Source organism: Chenopodium album, chromosome 14 (genome assembly GCF_948465745.1).
Source record: "Chenopodium album chromosome 14, dcCheAlbu1.1, whole genome shotgun sequence".
In the NCBI taxonomy this organism is placed as follows: domain Eukaryota; kingdom Viridiplantae; phylum Streptophyta; class Magnoliopsida; order Caryophyllales; family Amaranthaceae; genus Chenopodium; species Chenopodium album.
The window spans coordinates 19,062,717-19,070,007 of record NC_137847.1 but is presented as its reverse complement, the minus strand read 5'-3'; positions in this window follow the sequence as shown (position 1 = coordinate 19,070,007).

Here is a 7,291-nt window from a genome sequence, read left to right as displayed (position 1 = left end):
TTTTAAAAAAATTATTTTGATCTATGGCTCTCTATAATAATTTTTTTTTTCTATTTTAATTTCTTTTACATAGATTGTAGAAATTAAGATTTTCATTTTTTTACGAAATCTGATCGAGAACCCCTATAACACTAACAAATAACCACGGGTCTCTATTAATAATTTAATATAACATGAAATATTCATAGCGTGTACACGGTGAAAGACATATCTGTTAATAAAAAAAATTCTATAAATAATTAAATGTAACATTAAATAGTCATAGCATGTTCACGATGAAAGCACATATCTGTTTTTTTAAAATATATATATATATATATATATATATATATATATATATATATATATATATATATATATATATATATATATATATATATATATATATATATATATATATATATATATATATATATATATATATATATATATATATATATATATATATATATATATATATATATATATATATAAAACCATATGTTTATCTCATGAATCGGTGATTGTGTCCGTTGTTGAGTCGTATTTTGTAGTCTGCCTCTTGCAAAATGAACATTTTAACTCCTTAATTATGACCACCGTTCATACTTGAGATAATACTTTCATATAATTGTGTGGAATTGACGTTAAATAGATTTATATAAATTTGAAAAAAATGTTAAATTTAATGTGGTGATAAACTTTTATCATGAATATGATAAACTTTGTAATGTAACACATAATCTTTTTAGTAGAATAGATAAATGATGAACAATTTTTTTGTTTGTGCAAAATGATGAGAAGAGATTTTTTTTTTGTTTTTTTTTTTAATTCTAAAAAATTTTATTTTATTTTTCTAATCCAAAATTGAACTTTTTTTTATTTGTTTTAACTTTTTATTTTTTTGATTGAATTTTTTTTGTTTTAATTGAACGTAGTTTTTTTTCCTTCCATTTTTTATTTTTATTTTTTATTTTTAATATATGTATGTTATTACAATAACTTTTAATATTTCATCATTATTTTTTATCGTAAACATGTTTTTAAGTTTAAATGAACGTGATTTTTATTTTGAAATATAAATGTATTTTATTATATTATTTTTAATTTTTATATTTCATTATTACCTATATGTTATTATCTTTTTTCAATGTAATCCAAAATTGAACATCTTTTAAAATTTTTGAAAGAACTTGTTTTTCTTAATTTTCAATTTGATAATTTTTTTGTGAACATGATTTTTAATTTGTAAGTTTAATATTATTTTATTTTGAATATTGTGATTAAATTTTTATCGGAAATGTATAATTTTTTATTTTTTTACTGTAATAAAAAAATGCGATTTCATTTGAATTGATTAAAAGTAAAATAAATTTTTCATAACATTTATTGAACTTTGCATCAATGTGAATTAATATTGTTAAATTTCAATTGTTAATTTTGTTTAACTGACGAATGAATTTATCAATTCTAAAATAAAATATAAATCTAATTTTGTGATTGGTTGAAATAATATCATGCAATAATGCATTTTTTTTTTTAAATATATCACTTTGTATAATTTTTAGTTTTTCAAATATTATAAATTATGATATCTAAAGGTAATTTTTAGTTCTTTTAAAAAAGATAAGTTTTAGTTTTTCGAATAATTTAAATATTAATAAATCATATTCATTGTTTTTAGCTACGTGTCCAAATTCTTAAATCCCATTCGTCACTTTTGCTTAGGTGTCGAGTAAATTTTTTAATTCTAAAATAAATTATTAATCTAATTTTTCATTGGACAAAATAATACCTTTTCTTATGTGGCACGCCGAATGCTATCTAAAAATACCTACTTTATTTATATATATTAGATTAGATTAGATTTTAAGATAAATTTTGGTACAACACGGTGCGGAGGTATTACTCTATTAGTCAAATTTTAAAGAAAAAATAAACTTTAATAATCCCAACTATTGACGATTTACCTCTAATAATATCAATTAAGGTTTATTATCTAATAATCCCAACTATGAGGTTAGTTTGCCTCCAATGGTCCCAACCAATCAACGGTGGGTCAATGACTTGTTATAGCAGGTGACCATGATCGAGACGTGTCAACACATGATTGGTCCAAAATAAAAAATTAAAAAATTAAAAAAAAATAAATAAAAAGAAAAAAAAAAACCCAAAATTCTAATAGCCACCACCTACCTCCCTCTCCCCCACCGTGACACCCAAATCCCAATTCCTAGCCTACCGGAAAACGGTCGGCCGCCTTCCCTAACCAACAATAAAGGTCGGCCGGCCCCTCCCGCCCCCTGAAACCACCCTAGCCAGCCACCACGTAGACCTCTGCTTCTCTCACGCCGAATTCTCTCTCCTCCATAAACTTTCACTCCGTTTTGAAATTATCGTCATCGTATTGTCGGAAATCAAACCTCTCAATGACCGATTTTTGGCGATTGTTGGTTGTGGATGCGGAATGGAGCTGAGCGGCTGCAGTTGAGAGGGTGTGTGGTGGTTGACGGGTTGAAGTGCTGGGGGTTGTTATGGTTTGGTGGCCGGTTTGGGCTGGTAGGTGCAGCTGGTGGTGTTGCGGGCTGTGATTGATTGTGTGTGACGAGCTAGTGAATTGGAGATGGCTAGTGGTAGGTGGACGGTTGTGTAGGAGAGATGCCAGGTGCTGTGTTTGGTGGTTGTTGCGGTGGGTGGTGTGGAAAACAGGGGTTGCGGTGGGTGGTGCGGCTTCTGTTGGTGGGTTGCGGTGTTATTGGTGGGTTGATGTTGTTGTGTTGTGGTGGCGAGTGGTTGCAGTAGCGGTGGTGTTGGTGGGTGGAATGAGGAGGTTAGGGGGTGGGGAATGGGTGGCTGGAATTTTGGTTTTTTTTTTTTTTTTTTTTTATGTGTTATTTTTTAAATTTTGGACCACTCACGTTTTGACACGTGGATATCAAAAAAAAAAAAAAAACTCTTTCAACGGGTCACCGATCATTGGGATCAATGGAGGCAAACTGACTCCGTAGTTGGGATTATTAGATAATAAACTTTAGTTGAGATTATTAAAAGTAAATCGCTTATAGTTGGGATTATTGTAGTGTATTTTTCTAATTTTAAAATATATCATTGATACAAAATTAGTTATGAATTGATGTATTTTTGTGACAATTTAATTATTTAAGCTATCTAGTAGGCATATAATGACTAATAATAATATTAGTGAAAATGTTCGATTAATACATAAAAGAAAATTGTTTCAAAAAGAAATACATAAAAGAAAAAAATAGCAAAGTAAGCATGAGATATTAGAAACTTCTGAAAAATTTGCAAAAAACAAATTAAATAAAAAATTATTCGAAGCCCATTGGCCGTTGGGTTGACTCAAACCCAAAACTTTTGGCTAGGCCGGGTTGAACATTTCCTGACTTGTAATATGAAGTGACTTGATTCGAAATAACTCGTGACCCAACCCAATTGACAGGACTACATACAGTAATAAAATTATATTAGATTGTGAACTATATTATTTAATCAATTATTAGAATATATTATAAATGAATGTTGTATGTTTTGAACTATTTCCTCTGCTCTAACAAATATTATGATATACAAAATCAATTTGTATGATAATTATTGAGAGTTATAATCTAATATTTCTTTGAATAAAATTATAATTCAATTTCCCATATGAAATATTAGTATTTTATCGAAAATAAAACTCTAAACTAACAATTTTATCCTAAAATTCTATCCAAACTTGATTGAAAATAGAATTCTAAACTAACTTTTTTATCCTAAGAAGTCTATATAAATATATCCAACGTGACACGACACTTGGCATTGACATTTGGCGAAATGTTGGAATGCCAAGTGTCTCTATCTCGTGATCTGGTTAAAAGTTTAGCTTTATATACAACTATTAGTCACTAGGTTGGTGTCCCGTGCGATGCCCGAGTTGAAGGATTTATGTCTTCGTCAAATGCAATTACTAGATATATCATGGATCGATATTATGGAGATTATAAGTTCATTCTTTTAGGTCGTCATTATCTGTTGCTAGACATGATCAATGATCTTTGGGCTAGTCAAATAGTCCAAAGCCCAATAGAATGGATCCTATAAGGTCACACAAAAGAGTGATGGATTGAACAAAAGAAAGAAGCCCATTATTGGGCCTCATGGAGTGGCCGGCCATATGAGAATGAAGAGGGAGTAGTACGTATGGGCTTGGTTTGGACTCTAACTATACATATGATGTATAAATAAAGGGAGTAGTACCTAGGATTTGAGATACAACATAATGAGCAGTCAATTAAGAATAGACTTGCTAACAACCAAACTCTAGCCTCACGCAATCTCTCTCCTTACTCCCTTCCTCACGTTTGTACATCCGTATAGTTTTTTGGTGCAAGGTGGTGTACGGTGGTGGTGTTTGTGGCTCGGTTTTCTCATCCCCTCTCCATAGAAGGTGGTTCGAAGTGTTCGTGCCCAACTATCTAGCAGTAGTAGAGGAGCAACACTTGGGGCTCTTATTCTCCAAATTAATCGTGGTTAATCGCTTGTGGAAATTATGCGTCAAAGGTATATATTATGTGATTCTTTATGTGTTATGCTTGTAGGTCTTGTTTAGGTGTGAACGAATATGATTCGTGAAATTCCGCATTATAGTACCTAAAACCCTATAGTAGTATCAGTTAGCCTCTTGCATTTACGTATATTGATCATAATTCTTTGATGTCCACAAATTTTAATTTAATTAAGAGGGAGAATAATCTAATTATGGTTCAATCTTTATTTTAAACGGAGATTTAAAGGTTTGGAATTGTTTAAATGTGATTTAAATTGCTCAATTTTTCATAGCAAAATCCGAATTAAGCCCTAGTTTTTCGAAAATTTTGATTGAAATAAAGCCCTAAATTTTGATTTTTGTGCTTAATTTTGATGATTTTCGAATATTTTATGCTTCATAAATTTAATTGGATTGATTTGATACATAAAATATTAATAATTTGATTTAAGTGTTAGATTAAATTTGAATTAATTTTGTGAAGAACACTAAAATTGAAATTGAATTATGAATTTAATTTCAAAGTTGGATTAGGCATAATGTTATGTTTTAATTCAAAAGACTCAATTTAATTTAATTTTAAAAAAGTTGTTTAATTAGATTAAATCTCAGAAAAAGAAAGGGGGTTTAATTTTGAGTAGGGGCAGTCGTGGCTGGGTGGAAGAACCACCGTCAAGTGGTCCGCGGTGGCTGCCCAAATGGTCAGAAAAGGGGCGCACGAGGGAGGGCGGCAGCAAGGAAGTGCAACCGTTGCATTGCCGCCTGTTGCAGCCAGCAGCCGCTAGTGCCTGGGCTTCGGCCTTGCTGTGACGCGTGTTAGCAGCCCTTAGTCGATAGCAGCGGTGTCCGACTGGAACAGTTCCAGTTAGGGTGATGGTGGCGCCGTGGCTGGGCTATGTTCCTAGCTTAGGTTGTGTGTTGGTTGGGGATTTCCCTGACTAACGTGCAGTGCGGGATGTTGCTACGTTGGTTGGGTTTTTCCCTGGCTAATGTGGAAGCATGTTTTCTAATTAAAAAAAATGTTTTATTAAAATTATTTGTTTTATTTTAATTTTAAATAAAATATGATTTTATCTAAGATAATTTTAAAAGGTTAAAAGATAATTTTAAATTTAAAATTTTAAAATTTTTTTAATATTTGAAAATATTTAAGGATAATTGAGCAAGATTCAAAAAGATAAAGATTGATTTAGTAATGTGATTATCCATAATTAGTTAGGTAATTTATTTAAAATTTTGTGATTGGCTAGTAATTAGGATGGAATCTCCTAATTTTGTTAGGATAATCTTTGAGGATAAATATGATTTATCTTTTAGATTATATATGATTTGATTCTATCTCATACCTAATTTAAAATTATATGATATTTTATTGATGGTCATTAATAATATATGATATTATCTAATTACAGTTTTAAAGTTTGAGATATTTAGGTGCTGTGTTTCCTTAATTATGAACATTCGATGTTGTATTTTTGAAAAGCATGATGAGTGATTTATTATGTGGCAATTTTATAATATATGATATTATGTTGCTATATAATGACTAGTATGGCCCAGTAGATTTCTAAATACGATCTGTGCATGTATTTTTGTAATCTAAGTACGATCTATGAACCGTTAAAGTATTTTTGTAATTTTATTTATTTTATTTAAGTAGTAAATAGAATAGAGTAGAATTACAGGTTGTAGTTAATCCAAGAAGCCCATGAAGTGAAGGCCCGAAGGAGCGAAGTGGATGAGATCCATGAAGGTTCAAGTGGGAGCATTTACTTTATTAGTTTTCTTAGAATTAGGGGCCATGGTATGTCTTGTTTATGAATTCAGTATTTTATGCATGTTAGATTTTATTGATATTTTGTGATGATGCGCTAGAGTTCACTAAATAATCACAACATAATAAATCTATGTTTCAGTAATATTGAGATTGCTTTCCCAATTAAAAACCCAACAAGCCTTTGATATTTAATGATAGGTCATGCCAAAGCTAAGCTGGGTGTCATTTTATATCCTAGGTGACTTGGGGTAAATCAAGTTTTACAATTTTAATTGGTTATACTCAACAAGGTTACCTAAAGAGTTTAGAATCTTAAAGCAAAGTGTAATAATTAAATATGAGATGGTTAATTATTCAACCAAGAGTTACAAGAGTTGTAATCAGTAAAGAGTTTACTTACCTTGAAAGTGTAATGGTTGATGGTAGGGCCAAAGTCCAGTCAATTATTACACAACTAAAGGATCTTGGAATCACTTAATTCAAATTGGATCATTTAAAATTGAATAAAGTGTTAGAGTTACCTATAGTTTTAATTTTAGGTGCTTTAAAGATAAACATAATTGAATTTTGCGTTTATTTATAAGGAATGTTTCGTTCTAATTTTATATTATATATAATCTCCTTGATTGAAAATAAAGTTGAGAAACGTTCTCAAAAGTTTAAAAGATAATCCGTAAACAAACTCATGTCACATATCTAAGGTTGGTTTTATCTAACTCAAAACGTTTGAGTAAAATGCCAACACCGTCTTCATTTTGAAAAGTGTTTCAAGGGAAATAATGAGATGGGAGGTACAAACCCTCTAAAAGACAAGTATGAAAATCCAATAAAATCACTTATCTTCAATATGATTGAATATAAGAAAGTGACTGGAAGTATATATGATCAAAAGTTGATCAAATGACATTATTCTTCGTCGATTTCATATCACTAGTACATAATTGAGTTTATGTATCACGTCTTGGTAACACTTTTTGATATAGAAG